This window comes from Coturnix japonica, chromosome 1 (assembly GCF_054131305.1).
Source record: "Coturnix japonica strain WE chromosome 1, WE-NBRP24, whole genome shotgun sequence".
NCBI lineage: Eukaryota > Metazoa > Chordata > Aves > Galliformes > Phasianidae > Coturnix > Coturnix japonica.
Window position 1 is genome coordinate 142,355,764 of NC_140663.1, and position 26,396 is coordinate 142,382,159.

The window sequence follows — 26,396 nt, forward strand, 5'->3', positions numbered from 1 at the left end:
TTTATTTCCAGTACTGCCTGAAAGCTGGTTTGTATCCTATTTACAAAGTAGGAATGAATCTCCCCATTTACAGTACCAGGATGGCTGAAGTTCAGAGTGTTTGGCACCGCAGCCTGGATGGAACTGCAGTGTACATCACACAGTGGTGAGCTTTATGTCTAGGGCCTGCTGATGCAGACATGTCATTTAGTCATGTAAATGTAGGGATTTCATTAAAAAGCAAAGTAAATAGGTTTGTGCGTATAGGTACATAGGTCTTAGCACATGCAATTACTTGCCAGACTTTTGAGCAGAAGGCAGTAAGAGCAACATACACACGTATCAAAATTATCCTGGGACCTGGACAAAATGCAAAAGCCTGAATTGCAGGGATCCATGCTGCCCACTCTCCAGCACTGTCCAATCCACTAAACACTTGCTCTTAGAAACGTCTTAGACTGCCATCAAATCCCTCAAAGCAAAGTTTTGAGTAGGCTCAAATACAGCCCAAGCTGAGGAAATTCCACACATTTCTCACCTAAAATCTGTCATGCTCTGGACTAACCAGACAAGATGTCTGGCTTCTTCTGAAATCCCCAGCAGCACATAGCCTAGTGTAGTTTGAGTTCAGCTTTCAGGATCTCTGGTGATAGCCATCTCGCCTTGGAAATGGGGCACTTCTTGAACTGAGAGGGTTTTAGTCTACAGCTCCTAGACACCAAAAGAATGTTTATGTTGCTGTGCAAGGGACATTCAGAGAAGAGGTGAGCTTTGCTGCTGCTAAAGCTAAGACACTTTGTAGGTGGTGCATAAAAAGCCACATAGAGAAGAGGAAAGCATGAAAGATAAATTTATATTTGAATATATTTTTAAAATATTATAAGAAATTGTGTTGACAGTAGGAGGAGATGATTGTCCTCCTGTGCTCAGCTCTGGTGAGGCTGCACTTTGAGCACTGTGTGCAGTTTTGAGCCCCTCACTACAGAAAAGACAGTGAGGTCCTGGAATGTGTCCAGAGAAGGGCAACGAAACTGTGAGGGATCTGGAGCAGAGGACTTATGGGGAGTGGCTGAAGAAGCTGGGATTGTTCACTCTGGAGAAGAGGAGGCTCAGGGGAGACCTCATTGCACTCTACAACTTCTTGAAGGGAGGTTGTGATGAGGTGGGGGTTGGTCTCTTCCACTGTGTAACAGTGATAGGACTGCAGAGAATGGCCTCAGGGTGCACCAGGGGAGGTTCAGCTTGGATATTCAGGAAATTCTTCTTCAAAACAGTGGTCAGGCACTGGAATGGGCTGTCCAGGGAGGTGGTGGAGTCACCGACCCTGGAAGTATTCAAGGAACATTTAGATGTTGTACTAAGAGACATGGTTTAGTGGGGAAATATTGGTGGTAGGTGGACAGTTGGACTGGATGATCTTATAGGCCTTTCCCAACTTTGGTGATTCTATGATGATTCTATGATTCTAAGAAAAAGCCCTTAGCAGCTGCAATAGGGGAACAGAAGAAGGAAATGAGACAGTGTGGACTTGGGGCAGTGGTTGCTCTCAAGGAAGGTAGGGATGCTACAGATAGCACAAAATGTTCTAAAAAGGATCTCATTTGGAAAGACATGGGCATCCCAAAGTCCCAGTAAAGGGTACTGCCTGACAGGTGCTTGATCTCAGATCACTTCTATGCCAGTAACTGACAGTGCACAGCATATGATTAGCAATGTAACTAAGAATTAATGAGGTCTCTAGCACCACTTTAGCAAACATCACCAGGGGTTAGACTACATCAGGTCTAGAGCGGATGGAAAAAATGAATGTGTCAACACGGCAATGATGAGGAAGCCCAACCATTGGGGCTCTTCTCTCAAGTGAAGGAGAAATGTCCTAAAAAGGCTACTTTTAGAGCATGAAGTGAAGTGCAAATTACAGTGTGGGACCCAGTGGAAGAGACAGCAGGACACAGCAGCAACAGAACAGGATTTAATTGCAGAGAAAGCCACACTGCACAACTGATCTTCATAATCTTGGTGTTATTAAATGGTGGGCAGAGGGAATATAAGCACATCCTGGGCATACCTTGATGAATTACCATTATGGTGTACGCCCAAACAATGGAACTTCTGTCCTAACTTGTGTGTAACGAAATGAATCAAATGGAACACATCCCAGCATAAGAAAAATTCAAGCTACAGTACATTTATGTGCAAAAGATGTGTGAAAATATATCTCTCAGGCAAGTTGTTACCACATTTATTATATAGAATTGTATGTATAGCGCTGTGGAGGGCCTTTGCATAGTCAGAGAATTTACATCCCTCAAAGACACACAGAAGAGAAATTAGAAGCCCATAAAAACTTCTTTGAAGAGCTTGTTGCAGTGTTTGTTCTTCCTAAAAGTTCTTCCTAAAAAAACTACATGCAGGCTCAGTGAGCAAAACTGCAGATGGAAGCGAGAAAGGGGGAAAAGGACAATATAGTCATTTTGGGAGTGTTCCCACTGAATCTCCAATAGTGTCTTTAGCAAAACACATTCAATAGATTAGGAATCGAGGAGTGTTTCCACATTTTTGGATGTTCATCAGTTATTGATAGATGAGAGAATGGTTTGACATTTGACAACCTTCTTTTACAAGCAAAATCTTAAAATCTCTGTGTTTTGGAGAGAGATCTTCACACGCTCATTCTCCAGTCCCCTGGCTTTCAGGCATGTTGCTGCATATTTTGGTTAAAAACCCCAACCAAGAAAATCATCCCTTTCTTTGCCTTCAGGCCTTTGAAAACCTAATGTAATGAATTCTTCCTTTTGCCTCTCACCTAAATAAACAGTGCTCTTTCTTTCTTTTTTTTTTTTTTTAAATTAAAAACAAACAAACAAACAAACAAACAAAAAAGCCCTAACAAACTAATGCCATCAACAACATTAACAAATGTCCTGTCTGTGAGCACAATTAGTAAGAAAACAGCCTTAGTGGTTTTTAGCCTGCAGACACCCTGTGGAACTCCACAGCCATAGATTCTAATTAAGGGATTGACTTTTCAAGAAAGATTAAAATAACTAAATGCATTTAGCTTTGCTAAACAATGGTGGGGAAGGAATAAGAGAATCTTCAGCAACAATAAGAAGATTGTAAACACCAACAATGGACAAGGGCTGTTTAAAGTAAGAAAAAAGCACTTGATCAGGCACCAAGAGTAATAAGGAATAATAGATGCACAAGATAGAATATGTTCAGTGTCGATTATTGGTATTCTTATTACAGCAGAGCTTTTTTACAAATGCAGTGATGCTACTTGTCGAGGAAAGATTTATGTATGACTGAGGAGAATGGAAGGGCTCTAATTACCCTATTAGCACTGCCAAATGTAACATCTAGTCTTGCATTACCATTTGTACAACTCTACATCTACTTTATCATAAAAGTGTTTGAAGTTCTTCAACTGTTTGCTTTTTAGACATCTTTTACAGAAACGCTAATTAGAAATAACATCTAGAGAGCTGCAAACCTTCAAAGGAATGGAGGTGGAACTACCACCTTCCCAACGAGTGAGTAGGATGACCAGAAAAGCAGCTGAGGCCATACAGGATGATGTGCCTGCTGTTTTGATGCTGCATCTAGGGGTAAGAAGTGTTCTGTTTCTAAACAGAACTAAAGTGGATCCTTGGCTCCAGCAATGGGATTTTCTGTTTCAAGCAAAGCTGGAGAAAACTCTGCTCAAAATAATCTGCAACCCCAATGCATTGATTTCTCCTAGTTACTTCAGAGACAGCTACATTTTGAGGTTAGAATACTTGACTGGCTCCAAACCCTCTGGGAAAACGTAGATTTAATTCATATTTAAAAGGCCAAGGTCAGCACTATCAAATATTTCTAGGTTATCAGAAGTCTGGCTGCAGTAAATTCAATTACTAAAAATTGTCATTAAAAACACTGTAAAGCAATCTATCACATTTTCTAGGTCTTGATAGTGGAACTGTATGCTGTCATTGTTGAAAGACGTATAGTTTTTGAATTAGCCTGGATTGTATCCATTAAAGCTCTCGTGTAAAAAGATGTACACTTCCACTGATGTCTTAGGAACTGGAGATAAATGTGGTGCCAATGTACAGATCCATGTGTCAAGACTCAGAGTTAAATCCAGCAAAGATTTCTCCTTTGGTCACCTAGGGACAGTTTCCGATGGACTCTCAGAATGTTTCTTTTCAAACAGCAATGCATCATTTTTGCCTTTACTAGCAATAGATGTCCCACTCTTCTCCCCTGCATGAGGGCTCACCAAGTGAGCATCTTCCCTCTGTTCCGCAATGCACACATAGCTGGGAATGTGCATGATTTCATGACATTTTAATGTGTAGATTTTATCAACCTTTGCCAGCAGTTATTCAAACAGAAGGATATCCGGGGATACTTTTTTATTTTATTCCGGAGCGTGTGTGCAAGTGTAGCAATACAGCATCTATCATGCAATTGTGATGGCCATGTTTCCAAATGGCCTATTGCACAACAAAAGGTCAGCAAGTAACCACTTAGACATACAGAATGACAGACTTCTTTTCTACCTGACATGCAATCTTCTCAGAAAACGAAGACAGAAATTACTAAGTACATTTGAAAAACATGGAGTGAGAGGTGTGTGTACAAAGCCAATTAAGGAAAGAATTGCTTTTTGCTGCTTTTTTCCTGGTGCACTCTTTTGGAAATTTACCTCCATATACTAATTAACCTCTGGGTGACTTTATGTAAATTAGATGGCATGTTTTGCAGTGTTGCTGCGGTAGTGTAAATGTCTTAAATTTATATGAAGTGCTTTGAAGGTAGCCAACAAAGTTTGTTTTTAGTGTATCACACTACAAGATAATAAAATAACCAGGCTTTCTTGGAATGAGAGGTAGATGAGAAGAAGAAAAGATGAGAAGTGATGTGAAAGGTATTGGGAAGATACACAGAATTCTTAGGCCACGTCTCCAGCTTGCTAAACATGGCCAGGACAACCAGCTCAATGTAGATGTTCAAATTGCCATTATTTCAGGACCTGGCATTGTACGCTGAAACAGATATTAAGGATGTTGACTGACGGTCTAGAACCCTTGGTGATCTTAAGAGAAGTAATTTCAGTAACCTCAATCAGAGAGCACCACTTAGGGAATTGGGCAATTGATTTCCCTTATGCAATACTGTTCCCTTATGTGTACCGTGCAATTAGTTTTCTTGGGGGTCTGGCGCATTGGGACAACCATTTTTATTTTTATTTTTTTGTGGGAATTTATATGGATTTGCTTTTATGTCACGAAGAGTGCAGAATTAGCCTTGGGAACCTATTGCTGCCCACAAATATACAAATTATTGGGAGGGACCAAATCAGTGTAGAGAGAGCCGAAGTTTACAATGAAGCAAAATGTAGTTCTGAATGCCCTCTAAGTGAATGGTGCAACAAAGAAGTCTGGTGATGCCAATTAGATCCATACATCTATTTTAGGATGAAATGTGCAAGACCCTAAAGAGGAGTGTCTTTCCCTATTAGAAAGAGGCAAGAGTGGTTGGTCCTGATGTAAATACCTGCAGTATGCATTTAGTCTGAAATATCCCAGTCCCTCAAGCGTGTCTAATATAGGGAGGGAACTGTGTGGGGAGATGAGAGAATTAGGGTATATATCAAGTAAGTGCCTGCTGTCTGTTATTATTTATAACACGTATTAAAGTATTATACATTAACACATGCTTATTACACGCTATACTGCATGTCACACATTTATTGTTGGGGCAGTTTCGCATTGTTTGGAAAAAATGTGAACTGCCCCTGGGAATGATGGCTAAGGTGCTCAACTTGGGGAGAGGGTACGGGCCCATGAATCCCAGTCCTATAACATTTGCTTGCAGCCCACACTTAGGCAGTTTAAGTCTATAGATGAAGGAAATGCTACTTTATATCTGTTTTCTGTCATTCTTCTTGGTTAGTTCAAGAGACCTCCTGCTCAGTACTCTGGCTGTTGTGAATCTGAGGTACCTAATTCTCCCCGTGATATACAAGAATTGCTACTTCACACTGTATGTTAGGAATTCAGTAGTAGGAACCTATGAGTTATGTGTGGGGAAGCTCAGTGTTTGCATGTAGTTTGTAGATGCAAAGCCACATGTCTGTAAGTTAAGCACAGTAGCAGCTAGCTTGTAGGCTTGCAGATTCTGCTGGATTTTAGCCTATGAAATGCTGAAGCATTTGGAGCAGTGCCAAATAACTGTCTTGTTCACCACCTATATCGAAGAGTGAATATTTAGGGTGAGAGATCTACTTCATGACAGTCTGAGGGGGGGAAAAAAAAAAGCAGCATTTCAGAGAAATATTAAAGGAAAAATCATATAATTAGTTCTATCAAAATAGCGTTATGCGAAGTTGAATAATGCTGTTACATGCAGGGACGCGTTCTCAGTCTGATAGAGAGGCAGGCATGGTTAAAGACATAAGGATGATGAAGGTAATAGTTGGAACCTTCCTCCTCACAGCATCCTGACCATCGAAGTCTCCCCAGTTACACTACTAGGAGAGCAACCTGCTAAATTTCTTCCTTTCACTTACTTCTTCCTTGGTCAACTGGTTCTTGAGTGAAGTGGGAATACATATAATTCTGGACGATGGTGCAGAAATTTATGAGACAGAGCCTTCCTTTCCTGCTTTCTGCCTCTTTTTGGATCAGAAGGAATACCGAGTCTGCAACAGCTTCAACACACAAGGGTCCCTGGCTTGGCAATGCACTTTCAAACCTCCTCCCACTGGAACCCACATTTCTTCGCAACATCTTGGTGGCATGGGCAGGGTCCCCTCCTGGCTTTGGCACTTGGATGGTGTGACAAAGGAGGAGTGGAAGTGTGTGGTGCTAGGGCTGTAAGGTGTGCTGCAATCAGCCCCATTTTGCTGAGTGTGAGCATAATTTTGCATTGTTATAAAAGACAGACAGAAGACATTGGCAGAGGAGAGGCATTGCTAACATGCTTTTAAAAAATAGATAAAGAAAAAGAAAGGAGAGAGCGTTCAAAAGGAAATGCAGCAGATTAAGCAAAAGGACGAAGCTGCCTTTTCTCTCTACCCCAAGCTGGCCTCATGCTCCGGTGTGTTTCCATGGAGGCTGTTGCTGTCACTGCATGGCTCATGCTGGAGTGTCACATTGGATGGGAGCCAGCTCAACAAGAAAAATAAAGTGAGTTTTTAAGAGGTAATGTGGTAAATGTTCTTCTCAGTCTGGCTACCAATATGTGCTGTCTAGCCTGAGGCGCGCAGCACATATGGGTGAAGCTACTGAGGTTTGGTACTTTTAACTTCTCAAGTTGCTTTTTACCAAACCGAAGGATACACATTAGATGCATTGACAGGGGGGAAAAATAGGTAAGGAAAGGCAAGGCCAAGCGGTTTGATCTCAACAGACTGTCAATGGCAATTTCTGAATTCTTGCGCTGGGGTTTAGAGGCTTTTCCACATACCGGGGGATTTTCCCCGCTGATGAAGCGCAGGCAGGGAGGGCAGCTGCTTGCAGCAGCACACTGGGCAGCACAGCAGCCTGGCCACGCCGCTGATGCCCAGGCAGGTGACGGTGTCCTAGGCAGCAGCAGATGCTGCCATTTGGGCCACCTGCTTCAGGCAGCTGCACTGGCACCCCTGCCCTCCTGCTCTCTCAGCAGCAGCCTGGCTCCAGTTCTTCCTTTCCTTCCTGGAAATTCAATTTTACCTCCACTGCTGAGATTCTGGCCGGCCCGTTTGGGGGCTGTGTTAGAAAGGGCAACCTCTGAAACAAAGTACAGTTGATGTCTGCTTGGGGAAATCTGCTCTTCCCTCACTTGGGGTCTTTCAAGGCACTTCAGCAGTCACTTCACGCTGTGCCCCTGGGCTTCTGGGATAGCATCACAACCTCCTTCTCTTTTTCCCATCTGTCAGCTCAGTCATGACAATGGGGCAGGCTGGAGTTTCTTTCAGCTCATTCGATTTCTATGGTTAGCATTTGCCAAGTGCTCAACCGTTTGTAAAAATCATGTCATCAGTTGTCATTAGGAAGAGAATTGATAACTGGTATTTTCTGAGCCTTGCAGTCAGTCAAAGGAATTCATTCTCTTCATTTAAAAAAACCCACAAAAGCGACACAAACAAGCCCAAACGTTAAGTAAGCAATTGCCACAACACAATGATTGGGTTTTTTAGCTGTGAGATTGATACCCAGTGGCACAACTATGGCTAATAATCTGTGAAATACCCTTTTTAAAAATTACAACGCATTCCCCCAAAGAAATGTACTCCTTTGAAATGTGATGTGTGCAAGTGAGTCCAGATGAAGCCTCTTACGCAACTGTTAATCCAGAAAGCACCGTGGTATGTTCATTTTGCCCAGGTAAAACAGTGGGAACTTCAAGCCCAAGTCATGAAGTAAGAGAAGTGCTGAAAAGAAATGTTTTCTCTGTGTCCCGATTCCATTCTGATTCCAAATCTCTTGTACTCTTGAGGCAGAGCAAATTGCATCAGAATCCAAGAGAGGCTGGTACTGGAACAGCTCGGCTGTGAGGCCTAGAAATCAAAACAAAAGTTATCAATGTGAATGTCTTAGTTCTACAGGAAAGTGTCTGTAACACAGGGTGGAAGATGGGAAAGGAGACAAAAAGAGAAATGCTGTCTGAGGAAAGAAAAAGCATGTAAGTGCTTATTTGCTCAGGGATTTGTCTTGTAATTTATTTAATACCTCCACAGAGAACAAAGAACTTTGCTGAATTAAAAACAACTGGAAACAAACCACAGAACTTCCTGAAAATATTTGCTATACCTTACACCTGACAAGAAAAGCATAAAAGATCGTTAAGATAATACGAGCAAAGAAGACATCCCAAGTGTTTTAGCTGCTTACAAAGTACAGAATCAAAGAGTTTGGAGCCATAACTACCCAGCTGAATGTGCTCTATTGCCAACCTGTCTACAGAACCCTTCTCATTACCGTGAACAAAACCCAAGTGCTTTTGCAGCACTTCTTCCTACTTTGAAACTGCCCTTCTGCATCTCCCTGCACAGGACTTTCTCTACAGCTCCTGAAGCCTATGCACAGGGAACAAATCACAAATGAGCACTTTTGCAGAGAAACAGTGGAGTGCAACATAAGCACGAGCCACGGAGAACACATCACAGGGTGAGCTACGAGGAAAGATGGTTGCGTGACAAGTTTCTGTCTTACCAAAAGAGATGAAGTCACTCCAGTGTTGATATAAGAATTCACCTCTCTGCTTAAGAGATCCCTCATTTTTTGTTGTCTCCTGAACAACCAAATAGCGCATAATTCAATATACTGAACTAAGACAGTGGAATCAAATATGAAGCTTAAAATGATGTGAGAAGTTTTCTCAGAGTGATCTGAAGTCCATAAATTCAGCTGACATAGTTTTGAAAGGAAAATTCAGAGCTGCTCATTCCATCCCTAGGCTTTGAACTGACGTGCTCCCTACAGCCAGAAAGTTCTTTGCTCCATTTGTTTTCCTTACAGAAATATTAACACCAGAAAGCTGCAAATGCCAGAATTTTCTTTCACAGAATCTGTTCATTGATGACTTCTTTCTCCCTATTAACTTTTGCCAGTGTTAGATTACACTAAATAAGAAGCTGTCCCTCCTGCCATTCTGGAGTTATTCTCTTCAATAAGATCACAACCCTTCAATGGCTCTTGCTGAAAGAAAGCAACTTAAAAAAAAGTGCACGATCACATCCAAGGTGATATAAAGGGCACACAGCTTTCAGATCAAGGGAGCAGAGCACTAACACTATGCAGCTCCACTTTCCTAGAATATATATCTTGGCAACATTGCTAATCTAAATCTTGCAAATTGAATATTTTGATCTCTGTCCCTGGAGAAAAACATACTCTTATTATATTAGATTATAATTTTCTTCTGTTACGCACTGATGCCAAACTGTTCTCTGCTATACCCTTCATTATATAAGAGAGGCTATGTTGTGTACACTAAGGTTGCCATTTATGCCTTGACCCAGGTGTTCAGGCTTACTCAGGAGAGTGGGCTGAAGAAAACACCTTCCTAATTGTCAGTCTAAGAATGAACAACTGGCTGGTACAAAGTACAGGAGAACACTGACATCTACATTACGAAGCTCTGATTTTCATACCTGAGGAATACCACTGTTGATGTTTTCAGTGAGCCCTGTGAAATGTGGTCACATTGTCACTTGTACATCTGTGTTTCAGCTAGGCCACTTTGGTTAGTGGCCACCTAGAAGCTGATTAAAATACCCCAGCACTTGGCAGCACAGTGCTATACATATCGGCATGCTTTATAACTAGATTGAAAGAAACAGAAGCTGATGTCCTCACTCCAAAAAGTTTGCAATCTAAGTCTTTATCGTGGCTTTTAGAAAAAGGGGCAAGCACAATTTATTCACATTAAGCCTAACACCAATGTAGGTGTGCAAAGAACAGAGGAAGTACCTGGCAGCTGATCACAGGCTGGATTGCGAGACAGGAGCCATATCAGAAAGGCTGTATCTGCTGATGTGGTCAGTTCCTTGGCAAAAAACATTCACGTGCCTTTATTCAAAAGGGAAGGCTTGTGAAAGGAATTAGCAACACAATCCCTCAGCTGCAGGTATTTGAATTGATTATCTGTCAACCCAAAGGTTCCCCCAAGTTCAGCAAATGAACACAATCTGTCTTCTAAAATATATAATGTAATTTGTTACCGCTTTTTTTTCTTTTTTTTTTTTTTCTTTTTTTTTCCTAGCTACGCATCACAAATAAAAAAACACTTAGTTTTTGGTTTGGGTAATAAGGCTGAGTTCTTCTTCTTTTAACTTTACTTGATATTTGAATAAGAAAATTAGATACCAGCTGAAATGGAAGGAGCAATAGGAAACTTAAGTATGTATGCATTTTTATAACTGGTGTTAATTTAAATGACAAAGCAGTTCAAACCTCAGCACATTACTGGTTTATTTCAGGTGTATCTTTATTTATTTCAGGCTTGCATTGTTAAAATATGCTATTGATTTTCTGTTTTCTTTTGTTCTGAGGTTCCAGTGTGCTCTCTGCTGGTGATGCCATTCCCCATTTCCCCACCTTGGAAAACAACTGATTCATTTTTATTACTGAACCAAAACAAAACAACAACAATAACAAAAAAAAGACAAAAGTAAAAGTATAAGTTGCTAAACTGTTTTCAAGAATATTATTTGCTTGACTTTTTGCTGGATTAGAATCTAAGATGAAATGCAAATAGGACAACGGCTACTGGGGAAAAATAATGAAGAAATCTGTATCGATGAAGGACAGACATAGGAGGGGTGAGAGGTTGAGGGACAGGACATAGAGATTTTATAAGACTTTGCTTTTGATTAGATTTAGAAAGCTCCGTTAAAGGTAAAAAATCTACAGGAAGATTGAAAATAACCATTTGAGGTTGTAAGAGTGAATAACAGCAAGTATGTAGTACTGGTTTGCAACATGGTAGACCAGGAAAAGGATACTGGAAAAACCCTCTCACATACACAACTATCGGGTCCGCGATCACCAAGAATGTTCTACTGTCTGATTTGTTCTCTTGGCTTCTGAAATCATGTGTTTCTGTTTTTAGAATTGATTATAGCAAGACATCTAAAAAAGAAAAGATGTTGTTCTTTCCAAATCTATGATTCTTGTTACGGGAAGAAAAAAAAAAAAAAAAAAAGGCATCCGAAGAAATCCCATTGATGAACAGAAAATTAAAATTCTTCTGAGAAGAAAAAGACAAAGAAGGGAAATGAGAAATTTGTAGAAATACTGAAAGCCTTCAAAGCACTTCTGTGTTAAACATTTAAGCCAGAACACTTCCAAATAGATGGCGCGTGCTCAGCTTTGGTAAGCTGCACAAGACTTGAAACAGAGGGTTCAGGTATGTGGAGCGAGCCAAGATGGTGATTTAGTAGGACAGCTTTTCCATAAAAGTATGTGATTGAGAACTACATTTCTCTATAAATCTGTGTTATATATCAAATACTAATGTGTAATATCCCTGTTTCTATATCAATCTATTGATATATAATCACGTAACACATTTCTCCTGTGACTGTAGCTACACACTTTAGCTCTAGGTACTGGCCGCAAATTCATGCATATGGGTAATAGCAGGCAGCAGACCATGTAAACAGCCAGCATAGCACACAGTGAAGCTCACAGAGAACACCTTTCTATCACCAGCCCCTCTTCTAGATGATTTCCTTAGAGATATTAGATAAACGAATAAAATATTTCTTAAGTGTGATAAAATATATATTGATGTTTTTAAATATTTTATCTGGGATTGAATGGAAATGAGCTCCGTCTGCCTCTGAGGGCACAGCGACGTGTGCAACGCGATGTTTCCCTGCTACGCACCTTATCACACCATCTACATGCAATCTTCTTCCTGCTACCGCTATTCATTTTTCATGTGCCAAGTATTCATTAATCCTTTAACCTCTGTAGGTAAAACCTAGTTTTTCTCTGCAGAACACTCAAGGCTGGGAAATCATTGCTCCCCATTCCAAGAGCTAATACTTGCGTTTTTATTGATAAATCTGAATAAAACCTATAAATCTGCCCAGGTAACATTTCCAGTAGAGTTCTGTAGTAACCTACTTCCTGCAGGATTGCATTTTTTATCTTTTAAAACATGGTGCTACAGTGTTAACTTTTGACTCGGGTTAAATCTTCTGAAAATGAAGGAATCACATTCCTGATCTCTGGTGAGTTTTTGGAGCTGGCAGTATGTGTGAAGTAACAATAAATCTGCTGTTTGGGTCATTAGACTGTATTTTAACTGTGCGCTCCCTCTTCTCCAAAGGAAAAGATTACACCAGAGACAAAATAATAGCAAATCACACCTAATCTCCTTTATGGCTTGCAGAGACGCATTTATATACAGCGCGAGGTGGACTTCTGTTTCTGTCTGTTTTAGCATTTCTTATTTGCTATTCTGACTTTTTTAACCTTGTGGAAGCAGAGATAATGCACACGGATGGAGAGCAAAGGGCTTGCTTTACCCACAACGCTCATGCCCAGAGGAGGCCGAGTGCCATTCATGGTAAGGGCAGAACACATCAAGGAGTACGTGGCTATATTTCAGGTTAAAGGAACAGATGCTGGTTCTGGTTCCTCAGGCTTGCTGTGTAAGTACCGGGTAGAACATTCGTTTGTATGTACTGAAAGTCACAGCATTCAGCAGTAGTTATTTACCTGGGCCTGGCCTGGCTGTCTGTGTAAATACGCACACCCTATGGGCTGTTATGAACATGGTTGCGTGGCAGGCCAGCCTCACAGCCAGAGAGTGACTCCTGTTGTGCTTTACTCACCAACTGATTGCTATGAAGGCCTGAGAGGTTACGGACTGGGTTTTAAATGTGAGGATAGGCACTGAGGCCTTACTGCAAACATTCTGTTTTCTACACTCTCTGACTGGAGAGCAAGCCAGGGACCAACACGGCAGCAGAACCTGAGGAGGTTTCCTGGCCTCCTTATGCCGAAGGCCTCCTGAGCATCACCAAGGGGCACACCAGCAGCCAGGGCTGGTCACAGCCTATTGGCACACTGCACACGGGCCCTGTTGTTTCTCCCTCAGGCTCCTGTTGCTTGAGGGAGAAGGCGGGGAACAGCCATTTCAGCTCTGCACTCAGCAAAGGCCATTGGGCTGGCTGCAGGGCTTGGGCACCATGTACATGTAGGCCAGATGCTTCCACCAAAATGTCTCACTGTATAAACATGGATGAGGGCCACTCCAAAAGTAACGCCTCCCATTTCATTATGTTGGCCCACAACGTCAGAGGCGGATGTTGGTGGTTTGGGGGTAGAGGTTGAACCTTCTCGACAATATTCCATTACACATTGTTGCTGTATGACAAATGGCAGCAAAAGGGCAGTCTGACAGAACGGCATCTGATATGGGAGTGCAGGTGAAGTAAAAGTACGTAACAGAATTCCGCCATGTGGAAAAAATGGCACCCACTGATATTCACTGATGCTTACTGAACACTGATGGAGACCAAACAGCGGATGTGAGCACTGTGAGGCAGTGGGTGGTGTGGGTCAGCAGTCCCAACAGTGACAGGGGGTCACCTCCGTTTGTGAAGAGCACAGACTCTTCTTCATCACTGGTGAATATGCATAGGTAATGGTTGTTACCATTGAAAGATAGTGCTTCATAACTGAGAATGTGCTCTACCTAACAGTTTTGTGTTCTTTAAATTGGTTGAATTTCCATGGAAATAAATAGGAGGCATTACTTTCGGAGCGACCTGCACCTTAGTATGCATACTCTGAAGATGAAACAGGCATTTACTTCTCAAAGTTTAGCCACCAAATCTCAGGATTCACGTTTTTGTTTCCGAAGTGCTTTAAAGTAACGCTTTCGGAGCAACCATGCTATAACGACTCTCACTAATTTCAGGATGTCGGACTGCCTCTGTTTGTGCTGCCACGAGAGCCCCAGCTCGGTACCCGCAGTCCCTCCGTGTGAAACCCTTCCCATAAAGGAAGTTCTCGGTTTGCAAAGGCGTGACCCTGCCCCTACGCACCCACCTCCCTACAGAAAGAAAAACAACAACAAAAAAGCGCCAAACAAATCGCCAAGCAGCCCTCACGGAGTTCTCGCAACCTGCAGCGTGTTTATTTAAGTAAAAAATTACAACGGGAGGTCGGTACTGCTCGCCGCCCACCCCTGCCAGGTGACCGCCCGCACCCCCACCCAAGGACGGGGCCCCCGCCCACCGTTCCCTCCCGGCGGCCACACTGCGGGAGGCGGGGAAGGGCCACCGCCCGGGCTCCCCGCGTCCCCTCCCTCCCCCACCGCCTCGCGGGGCTCCCTCCCCGGGCATCCCCTCGGCGCTCCCCTCCTCACGACGCCCGCCGAGCCCTGCGCGCCCCCAACCCGGGCCCCGCCGGCGGCCCCTCCCCCGGGCCGGGCGTTCCCGTCTCCACCCCGGGGGCGGGCGGCGCACCGAGCCCCGGGGCGGCTGCGGGGCGGAGGCGCGGCCCCTCCCTCTCCTCCCTCCTCCCTCCCCGCCCGGCGGCCGGTGGGGGCGCTCGGCGTGCCAGCGAGGAGACCGGCGCCCGCCGAGGCGAGAGGGGACCGGCGCGGCGCCTTTGTCTGAGCGGAGCGTTTCGGCTCGGCTGCCCCGCGCGGGGCTACGGCCGCGGCGCTGCGCGGTGTTGTGGCGCGGGCGCGGCTGAGGCGGCGCCGGGAGCCTCCACCCCCCGGCCCACCCTGCCCGTGGCTCATCATGTGACGCGGGTAAGTCGGCGGCGAGCGCCGCTCTTCCCCGGGGTGCCCCCATTCATTTCCTGGGGACGGCGGCGAGCTGCGGGCGGGCGGGGGGCGCTGCCCGGGCGGAGGGGGCCGGGTCGGGCCGGGCGGCGCGGGGACACCGCGCCGGGGGGGAGGAAGCGGCGCTCCGGCTCTGCGGCTCCGCTCAGGTCTGTGCCCGTTCCGTTTCTTACCGGAATAAACGTAACGTCGGCGTTATTTTGGTTTTCGGCTGTCCCGGTCAGATCTCATCACCGAGATGAAGTGAAATAATTAAGAAAAAAAAAGAAAGAAAAAAAAAAAAGCGAAACGACCCGACAAAAAGCAGGAGGGAGTGATGGGGCCGGGGCTGCGGCCGGGCCGGGGGTCCGCGCGCCCGAACTTTCCCCAACTTTCCCGCTGAGGCCGCTGCGGGCTTTGGCCGAGGGGCAGCGCGGGGCCGTTCGTGCCGCCCCTCCCCGCCCGTTGACCTCCGCCCGGGGCGGCCGCGGGGTCCGGGCGCTGCCCCCGCCCGGCCGGGGAGAGCGGGGGGAGCGGCGGAGTGACCCGGTCCGCGTCCATCCCTCGTCCCTCCGGCGCTGTCAGCCGCGGCGGCCCCCCGCGTTTGCGTGGCCGTTGTGTGCGCGGGGCGCCGCGTGCCCGTGGCTGTGCCCGGGCCGGCCCGGGGGAGCCGTGCGGCGGAGGTGCGCTGCCTTCCGTCCGTGCCCTGCTCGGGGCTGTGCTGGTGGCTGTCAGCGCCGTGAATAGGAGCGGATGTGTTTGTGCCGCCCGGGGTCGGAGCGCCTCGGTCCGTGCGAGGTGCCGGGGATAAGTTCGCTCCCCCCGCACCGTGGCTTATGACAGCCTTTGGCAGCCCCCCGCTCCGATCTCCCGGGTAAGTAAGTAAACCATTTCCTCCCCCCACCCCACATCGTCGTAGGATAAATGGCATTCTCTTCATTTTTCCCCTTCGTCCCCATCCTGCCCATCCCGGCAGGTAGCGACCGCGGCAACTTCCCAGGGCTGCTCTGTAGCGCGGGCACCGGGCTCCATTTTCTGGAGCTCCAACTCCGGAACGTGAGGGAGCGGCGGAGCGCTCCGTGCGGGATCGGGGCCGGGGGAGGAGAAGGAGGAGGGGGGGGGGGGGGCACGGGCAGCGCTGTGTGCATGATGTCAGGCTACGCGCACCGCGCCGCCGGGCTCCTGCGCGGTGCTCCTGCGGGGGTGCCCGGAAATACCTTTCTAACGGGACGTAATCAACTCGCCAACACCGCCTGGAAGCCGCCGGGTCGCCCACCGGGAGGTACGGGCGAGCCCTCTGCCGCGCTGCGAACGGAACGCCGCGTCCCCCCCCCTCCCCTCGCTCCGACCGCCCCCGGCTCCGTCGGTCGGCGGCGGCCGCTGCGGGTCCCCGGGCTGAGCCTGGCGGATGACATCACCGTGCCGCCGGCCGCAGTGCCCGGGCTGCTCCCGCACCCCGCCCCCCCCGTATCTCTGGAACCAGGCGGTGGGGGTGGCCGGAGAACGAGGTGGTCAGTTTATTTTTATTGTTTTTTGTTTTTTCCCCCTCCCTTTTTCCTTATTCTACCCTCCCAATTCGTGGAGCGGTGCATAGCATTTAAAAGGGGCTGTGGAAGAAATCATCTTTTCCCTGCCATCCGCCGGTGCTTGGCTGCAGGGAGAAGCGCTGCGGGGCATTTGAGGAATGATTGAGTTGCCTGCTGGAGGGAGTTGGGGATTTGGGAGGTGCTCTTTGGTTTCTGCTGCTGCTAATTAAGTGGTATCCGACGTGTGGAGAAGGGGAATGGGAGATGAGGGTGGTTTTTGTTTTAATTTCTATTTTACTCTTTTTCTTAAACAGTACTTCCTTGTAGTAGTATTTCCAGGCTGCCTTCTCCTTGTTCCTCTAGAAAAGACCTTTGCTGAAAAGGTGTCTGAGAGCTCAAAAGAGGCCAGAAGAAAATCTGTAGCAACTTTATAAATGAACTTTTAAGATGATTGCAGGACTGGCTAATAACCATGGAGCCCTCTGCCTGCTGGGATTAGCCAGATCTGAGCGAGTGCAAACTGAGCTTCACTTCTGAAGTGAGGTTTAGATACTGCAGTGTCAAACCAGTTCTTGTGCCACAGAGAGGGGTTGGGCTGCAATCCCCAGTGGTAGGAATAGTGCTTCTGTTCTTGAGCTTGCGGACTTCTGCAGTGCATGACTGAACCCCCTGTAATTAAGTAGAAATACAGACCACGCTATTCTGGCAGAAAGTCTCTTCCTGGTGTTTGAGGTGCACTTGACCACACTTAAGTGTTGGCTGAAACCCTGTGAAATTCAGAGTGTGAGTTTTAGTACTTAGGCATCCTGTTGTTGAGCTTTTGGATATGCATCTACCCACCCAGAGAGTTTATCAACCAAAGGGAAGGTGTGTGCTGTGTAAGCGGCGCCTGCTGACTCCACCTTCCCACTGCTATGGTGTGGCAGCCTTCATCTTTGGGGCTGCTGGATCATCTCTGAGCTGTTCAGGATGGCTGATCTCCTTGCCCATTTCACAAAGACATGAACGTTCTTTGTGTTGGGTAACAGATCTGCTCAGTACTAGGTTGGTTTTGACCAGGTCTTTGTTCCACTCAGGTTGAATATACAAGTGTCTTATTCACCATCTCATATTAATAATGCTGGGGTAGTACTCCTTTTTTCTTTTTTTCCTTGAAGTGTTTCATTTTTGGTTTCCAAAGATTTGCCTCGATTTATTGTGTTGGGACATAGTTGTGGTTTGCTTTTTCATAGAATCATAGAACGGCCTGGGTTGAAAAGGACCTCAGAGATCTTCTGGTTTCAACCCCCTCTGCTATGTGCAGGGTCACCAGCCACCAGGCCAGGCTGCCCAGAGCCACATCCAGCCTGGCCTTGAATGCCTCCAGGGATGGAAGCACTTTCCTGACTTAAATACAAACAAAATAAATAATTTCTTGAACTGGAAATTTCAATTTTAGAAAAGCTGAGATGGATGCAGCAGTGAGACTTTGACCTTCTCAGCTCTTGACTGGTGGTTGTTTACTACAGCTGCAGCTGTGTGCTTTTCACAGAGGAGGAGCTGTGCATGCAAGCACGCTCACTTTCCTCAGCCACGAAGAAAAATAGGAAGAGGCACGATGGTTCAAAGTGAGATTTGAGAAAAGCGTTGAGTCAAAGCGCAGCTTTTCCTTTACTAATGTGTGTGGTATAGCTGTGCCATAAGACAAATACTTGCATCTTCAGAGTGCAAATGAGAAAGCATGAAGTGATGATGTTCCTTATGCAGTGAAAAAGATTACTTTTTTAGTGAAATACATGCTAGATAAGTGAAATGCTTCTATGCTGTAGCACCAAAGACACTTAAATGGTGTTTGCCAATCAAAAGCTGTATGTAAACTTACTCTGTTGAACTTCACACAGACCTGTACCAGCTAAATGGGTTGTTTCTATGTCAGTCCTAAGCATGAAAATGAATGAGCAACAAGAGCTATATTTGCAGGTTGTGTTTTGCTGGGATAGTTTCTATCTGGGCATAGAGCTCTGTAGCAAAGTTGAATAGAGCACTGATGAAGCTGACTACATGTGTGTAGCCCGATTGCTCTAGTGGGTAGAATTGGACCTATATGAGGAAAGTTGTGCGGTCTCTTTTGGTTTGCAATATAACTGCGCTGGTGCTGTTAGAGTTAGAGCCTCAAAAGGTGTGAACTTTCTCATACTTCATTGAGGTTTGGTGTGATTGGTTGAAGCTGGCTTTGAATCTGTGCTTTTGTTTTTGGTCCCAAGCAATAACTATAATCCAAAGATAGACAGCAGTTCTTTAATCAATTCTGTTTATTGTTTGGTGGCAGGGAGTTCTTCAAAAACAAAACAGACACTGTGAGACAGAAGGAAAAAAAGAAATCAATGTGGCTTTGCCAAGAAGTGAGTAGATCTGTGCTGTATATAACATTGAGCTGGGTGTGTGTTTTCCTTTCTTACTTTCAGCGCAATACTTCTTGGTATTTTTCAGAAGAAGTAATTTAGACTTTAGTCTAAACTACAGTCAAAGTATAACATAGATTTTTTTGTTTGCTTGTTTTCTTTTTGTGTCTATAGCAAAATAATGTGATTTGAATTGGAGAAGGCATCTTGACGTTATGGCTGTGCCTGGCTCATGTTGCTATTTCTCTTTCATTTCCTGCCTTTTTTGGCAGAGGTGATAGCATGAGCCATTGCAGCATTGTTCAACTGAAATACACAGTACGACTTGGCTCAGGAGTCAACGTATGGGCTCGTGTGAAATGTCTTCAAAGACTGCATGTGGCACAGCACAGGCCCATGGGTAAACTTGGGTGCTGATCTAAGTGGAGCTGTCCTCTTGCTTTGCTGCCTCTTTGCAGTGTGACAGTGTAGAGGTGACTGAAGCTGTATCAGGCCACCACTTGTAGCAGCCCCAGTGGTCTCTGAATAGTGAAACACAACCAGTGCTGGATCCTGAGGTGTTGGCTCTTCTTCCCCTTCAGGGAGCTCCCTTGCCCTCCAGTCTAGATACAACCTACTGACCAGGCACATGTCCACAGCTGTGCACGTCAGCTCCACTCAAGAGGAGTCTGTTCATCTGCAGGTGCAAGGGTAGGACTTGCCTTGCTGATGGCGCTGACTGTAGTAACCGTTGTTTTTAACTCTACTGAAAAACCACACGGTTAAGGATGCAAAAGCTAAGGTATGTCAGAAATAAAGCTGCATATGTAAGAGTCAAGGGAAATCACGTGATTCAAGACTAATGAATAAAGTTTACCGAGACCATTGTAGCTCGACGTTTCCTCTGAACGCAATCCTAACAATGTCTGGGTTTTTATTTTTATAATCTCTTGGTTTGTTTATTCATAGATACCTTTTTCCCCCTCTGGAACACAAGAAAGACATTTCCTCGTGGTGTTTATCCTTCTGTGGGTTGCTGGTAGCGCTTGTGTTGATGGGCTTTGGAGTTGCAGCATAAACCAGCATCACTTGGGTTAAGGCACGTCTGGTAAGCAGTAGCAAGCTTTTGTCCTCTGCGTGAACCAGCCCTTAGAAGAGGAATGAAGTATGCTTTTTGCTAATGGCTGGCACAGTATTTGCTACATAGCAGAGTAATGATGGGACTCAGAAATCCCCAGCTTTGTTCCTGGCTGTGGGGTGAACGTGCTGTCTTTGTTTAAACACAGAACAATCAAATGCATGACCTTGGACATCAGCGCAGCAAAGGGGATAATTAATCAGACCTATCGTGTTGGAGACCTGAGCTCTGGTCTCAGCTTTGTCAGATGTCGCGTTAGGATAACTGCTTTGTTATCCCCCTGTAAGGTGACAAGCGATGAACCCAATTTCTAATTAGTGTGGGCATTATCCAGTGGTCAGTGCTGCAAAGAGCACAAGGTGATGAATGCTAACACTAGTCCTGCTGACTATCTAAGGATGGTTTCTTTTTCTCTGCCTTGGCCATAAAGCCCATTGGTGACGGTGAGATTGCATCTGTTTCCTAGGGGCTTAGATCCCTGTCTGCAGTGCAGTAAGCACGGTGATGCCCTCGGCCTGCAAAGAGGAGTGTTCAGGGCCTGTTAGCAGAGTTGGATGCCCTGCCAGCACGTCTCTGGAAGCCTGAGCATGTGTGGACTGTAACTTGGGTAGTGGTGTTCAGCTCTGTAACAGAGTGGCTGTGGCACAGGAAAAGGTGATTCTCTAACTCCAGAGGTTTCCATTAGCAAAGTATTAATGTCTTTCTGTGGATCTCTGAGGGAGAGTCATTCCAAATGAAAACATTCTGAATTGTTCTTTAGACTTTTTCCTTTACCAATATAGCCAGAAATACCTGATGTATTCTTGAATACTTTGATATAAAACTTTGAAGAAGCAGACACCGAAAACTTCAGCTGAGATGATTGTTAAATAGAATGGTCTAGCACTAGAAGTTTGTTGCATCAAAATGAACTGGTTGTTGGTTAATGTGAATTACCAGTTGCTGGCATTTTTAGATGATGTGCTAAAAAATCAGGATACTTTTCAATGCAGGTGTGATAGTATATGGTCATCCTTGCTAGAATTAGTCACAGTAGTTGCTGGCTTTTCCTAGGTAAGAAGGAAGGATGGCTGTATTATGCAGTGACACTTGACACAAACCTGAGCAGGACTTACAATAATGTAGACAGTCTTTATTTTGAGTGTGCTATGCTGGCATAAAACAGTTTGGAATAGTTTAGGAGTAAGAGTTGGCAGTGCTGCAGGAGAGCATGTAAAGAGCTATGATTGATGATGCTTTAAAATCTTTTTAAGTGTTGGACAGTAGCTGGAGCCATTCCAGTTTCTTTTTCATGGAATCTTACAGTTGCAAGAAAATTTGGGTTAAGTGGGAAATAAAAACATTTTCTTAGGAAAAAACGCTGAAAACAGAAGTTGGGAAAATCATTCCTTTTCAGTCCATTGTACATCAGTAAGTTACAAGACAACTTAATTTTTCACTGTTTCTATCTAGTCAATTAAATCTTTTGTATAGATGGGGCCTTGCAGAATTTTGAAAGGAAAAAGTTAACAAAGTGAGTTGTAGTGTTGGGTTTTCTCCCCTTCTGACATGGAAGGTGTGCAAACCCAGTCTAGTTGGCGCTTAGATTTGGAGGCTGCTAATTCAGAAAGTATTAACGTTTTCAGTTTCACTTTCCAGGTCTGTACTCAGCTAAATCAACATTTTGTTAAGAAATGTCTTCAATGTATATTTGAAGAATATCTATCAATAGTTCTGGGCCTTGTGTTTTTGAGAAGATCCATGGTCACATGAAACAAATACAATCATAGAATCACAGAATCATAGAATTACCCAGGTTGGAAAAGACCTTGAAGATCATCAAGTCCAACCGCAGCCTAATCAGAACCCTAACTCTAAAAACCCTACACTAAATCATATCTCTGAGTACCACATCCAAATGGCTCTTAAACACAACCAGGGATGACGATTCAACCAGCTCCCTGGGGAGCCTATTCCAGTACTTAACTACCCTTTCTGTAAAGAAGTTCTTCCTAATATCCAACCTAAACTTGCCCTGGCGCAACTTGAGGCCATTTCCCTTCGTCCTGTCACTTGTCACTAGTGAGAAGAGACCTGCTCCAATCTCACTGTAAGAACTGTACAAGCACAGGACAGTCTGAAAAACAATATTAGATTTGGAACATTTATTATTTTATTTTTATTTTTTTCCACATCCCAGCCCATATTCAGGATAGATTTATTTAATGCTTGCTGGAGATGTGCTATCTTTTAGTTTCTGTGTGCTGCGGGATTTAAGAAGGCAATATTTCTTTTTCATTGCGACTGTAAAGAAGCATGTGGGCAGGGGCAGTGGTGGGAGTCTCTGTCTATGCATAGTAGTTGAAGGCACTTGTGGAAGGCAGTTCTGGTGGATAGCTTGAATAAAACTCATTTGTTGCCTTAAAAGAAGAGCTTTGCTCATCCTTACTGTAGTGGTTGAAGTCAAAATACCACAAGTGTTCTTAAGGTTTAAAAAAAATAAAGTCTCATTGAATAACCCCAGAGAAAGTCTAAGGTGATTAGCTTGCACATAGGTGTGCACACTGTTCTTTTTTAAAAACAAGTGAGAGGTGACCTGCGCTGATCAGCTTAAATCCTTGGGAAAACATTCCTGTCTCTGTAGGATTTACTGGTGGTGAGACGGGGAGATTCCATGCTCTGTGTGCTGTTCTTTTTTGTGTGGTTACCGCACTAACAACATGCACTGTGAGAGCAGACACCTTTAACCAGGCGGTGGTTTTCTTCAGTGGCGAAAAGAACCAGGAACTTAACTGTTTGGTGCCTAAGTCATTTTGTGGGCATGACCTGAAGTCCACCAGCAGAAGTGAGAAAGGCTTGTACTTTCACATCCCTGTCAAGTGTGGCTACAGTTCCTTGTGTCTGCAGCTTTCATTAACTCATCTTTTTCTTCTTCTGGAAAAAACAGGACTTAAAAATGCAGGACATTTCTTTCTGTGATTAAATTGACTACAATCAGAATTAGCTCCTTCATATCCATCAGTTCTTCTCACTGTGTACTTAGCTGTTGCTGCTTCTGCCTCTTGTGTTTGCCTGCACTTCTTCAGATGAAAAGTACTGTTTTCTACCATGTCTTCTGTTGTAGCCCTTCCACTAATGACATGAACAAAACAGCCTTGTAATGAAAAAGCTTCTTTAATTTTTAAGTTCTATTTTTTCCACTCTTTTTTCTTAATCTTTCTACTTGTACTCCTTTGTATACCTCAACCTGTGGGCCAATAGCCTGTCTTTTGGTCTGTGTTTGTTGTGATGGTGGATGTTGTTGCTAGAAGTAGAGCTAGATATTTAAGATATCATAGTATCATATCATATTATAATATATATACCATAATATAGTATATCATAGTGTATTATCATAGTATAATATCATACTACTGCAATACTATAAATAGCAACATAAAATTAGCTAAAAATTAGAAATACAGAAGTACTGTCTGTTGAAATGTTCTCCATATGTTATACAATGTTACAATTAATTCAGCAAAACTGAGAAATTTTATCTGTATAGATGAGTCAGTAAAAGTAATTTCTGAAGAAGTGAGGCATGTGCCGCAGCAATCATTTGATACGATCTAAAAGTTTAATTCCTGTCAGACATGATAGACTTTGGGTTTCAAAGTTGAATGAGTAAGTTTTTGTGGAGTCTGAGGATTGGCAACTGTGTGAAGTACAAGAGTTATGTTCTGAAAGTGTCTTAACAGCACTGTGAATGCCACAGAGAAAGTGAAGCCAGACCTGACCAGCGTGTAAGTACTGAAGACTGGTAAGGAAATTCTGTCAGGATAAATAGGCTTGCATTCAGCTGTAACTGTCAAATTTGGTTCATCCTTTCACTTCATAGAATGACTGATTACTTTGGAGACCCATCTGGAGGCAATAAGCTTAGAACTGAACTCTTTACTTGGGGTTTAGGTGTATTTCTAAGCCTTGTTCCTATAAGACTACCGTTGTTCTTTCTGTCTGGCATGGGTATTCCTATCTCTTTGTATGGTGCTCTTCTGCCTAAACGTAAAGCCCAGATTTGAGAGTGAGGTTTAATTCCCTGTGTCCTAAGCTAAAGATCATGTGGCATAACCCCAATACAGAGGTGTGTAAATGTGTATTTTTAGATCTGTGATGATTTAGTGAAAAAGACTTTAAAGCCTATATTTAAGTTGTTAATTAAGGAGTAAGGCTGAATTTCAAGTTGTTTCCTTCAGAAGGACTTGGTGGGGTGGGAAGGGGGAAAAAAGGCTGATCAGCCTCACTTTGGTGCCTGGCAGAATATGGATGTTATTCTGGTAGTTAACAAGTAAACACCTGAAAGACAACATAGTTATAGGTCAGGATTCATGAGGAGAAGTTCTGTACAGTAGATGTAATCTCCTTTTTATGACAAGATTACTCACCTTGGATTAAGGAAAGCTGTTGATGTAATCTTTAATTTCAACAAAGTTTTTGGTGCTGTTTCTTGCAGAATTCTTTAGGACAAAATGTCAACATAAAGGCAGACAAACGCATAACACAGAGGGTGAGCAGTTGGCAGGCAAGTTGGGCTCAAAGGGTTGCAATAAAATGGTTTTATACCAGGATGACTGCCAGTCACTAGTAGGATTCCACTCTGTTTTAGGGCCAGTTACCTTCAGTGTTTTAATCAATGATTTGGGGACTGAACTTGAAGCCATACTGTTCCCACTACTTGTGGGAGTACCTGTGATTGCCTTGGTAGTAGAGAGACTTCACCAGGAGAATGACAAATAGGAGGGCTGGACAATTGCCAGCTGTGTAAAAAGAGCAGCTGCCAGGTTCTGCATTGGGTGTGGGTTTGAGGGGAGGGGCTGGTGAGCAGCTTTACAGAGAGGGATCTGGGGGTTCAGGTTGATGACAAGCTGAATGTGAACCAGCAGTGTGCCCTGGTAGCCCAAAGGGCCATTGCCCTGGGGAGCAGCAGGCCCAGTGCTGGCACTGGGCTGTGCGGCCTCACCTCCTGCACTGGGGGCAGGGCTGGGTGCCACAGTATAAGAAGGACGTAGAACTATCAGTGTCCAAAGGAGATCTCTGAAGGTGGTGAAGGGTCTGGAGTGGAACTGTATGAGGAGTGGCTGAAGTCCCTTGGTTTGCTCATCCCAGAGCAGAGGAGCTGAGGGGAGGCTTGATGGTGGCTGCAGCTTCTCACAGGGAGCGGAGGGGCAGCGCTGAGCTCTGCTCTGTGTGACAGCGACAGGACCTGAGGGAACCACATGGAGCTGTGTCAGGGGAGGGGTGGGTGGGGGTGAGGAACAGAGTCTGCTCCAGGGGGTGTTGGGCACTGAACAAGCTGCCCAGGGCAGTGGTCAAGGCACAGAGCTGTGGGAATTCAAGGAGTGTTTTGGACAATGCTCACGGACATTCAGGTGGAATTTTGAGTAGTCCTGTGTGTAGTCGGTTTGGACTCCCATGATCCTTTGGATCCCTTCCAGCTCAGGGTATCCTATGTTTCTGTGGGGTCAGGTTGTAGATTTGTTATTTTGTAGATCGGATAAGACTGTCTCAATATGCTAATTTGATTTGAATTGAGTCATCAAGAGAACGTCACTTAGGCTTGCATTAAGCCAACTTGCTTTGCTAGAGTTGGAACACTGATGAATATGTGATCATAATGCAGAGGATGTAATGCAATGAAGAATCACCTCTATTAAGTAAGCAGTTCCAGGTATTTATAATTGCCGTAACCTTTGTGCTTTAGTTGTACCCTGAATTCATCCATATATTTGGCTTCCAGCCATTTAACCTTCTTGTACTTCTGTCTCTTAAGTGAGTGGTCAGCCAGCCTCCTGTCAATTCCTTCTCTTTTTGTTTCCAGAGTTTGCATAATTGAACAGTGTTTTAATTTGCAGCTGTTGAAGAGGGTGAATTGATTTAAATCATTTTTACTTCGAAGTAGGAAGCAGGAAACCTTTGTTTAAACAATCAGTTTAAACTTTTTTTTTTTTTTTTACTGTATACTTACATGTTGTTTCCAGTGCTGTCTGTTGTCTAAATGATGTTCAGCATTCTGATAAGCAGAAGTCTTTACACACTGCATATGCTGCTTATATATAAAGTATATTTCTGTATTAGCAGGATTGAAACTGAATAATCATTGTG

At 44.5% G+C, this 26,396-nt stretch overlaps 1 protein-coding gene and 1 long non-coding RNA gene across 29 annotated transcripts in view; both read left to right on the forward strand.

The window, feature by feature from the left end:
- LOC107308057 (uncharacterized) overlaps positions 1-12,753 on the forward strand; it is a 47,451-nt gene extending 34,698 nt beyond the window's left edge. For 5 of the 12 annotated variants that reach the window (XR_014942072.1, XR_014942075.1, XR_014942077.1 and 2 more), the window contains one exon: positions 12-6,276. This is a non-coding gene — a long non-coding RNA (uncharacterized LOC107308057). Of the gene's footprint in view, positions 1-11 lie in introns of all 12 variants that reach the window. The other 7 variants (XR_014942076.1, XR_014942078.1, XR_014942070.1 and 4 more) reach the window with 6 other exon arrangements.
- Positions 12,754-15,021: 2,268 nt separating this feature from the next.
- KLF12 (KLF transcription factor 12) overlaps positions 15,022-26,396 on the forward strand; it is a 266,658-nt gene continuing 255,283 nt past the window's right edge. For 6 of the 17 annotated variants that reach the window (XM_015851638.3, XM_015851641.3, XM_085536078.1 and 3 more), the window contains exon 1: positions 15,022-15,237. The gene's annotated coding sequence lies outside the window, so the exon portion shown is untranslated. Of the gene's footprint in view, positions 15,238-15,260; positions 15,420-15,985; positions 16,124-16,323; positions 16,532-16,610; positions 16,761-26,396 lie in introns of those variants that run through there. The other 11 variants (XM_015851639.3, XM_085536073.1, XM_085536079.1 and 8 more) reach the window with 9 other exon arrangements.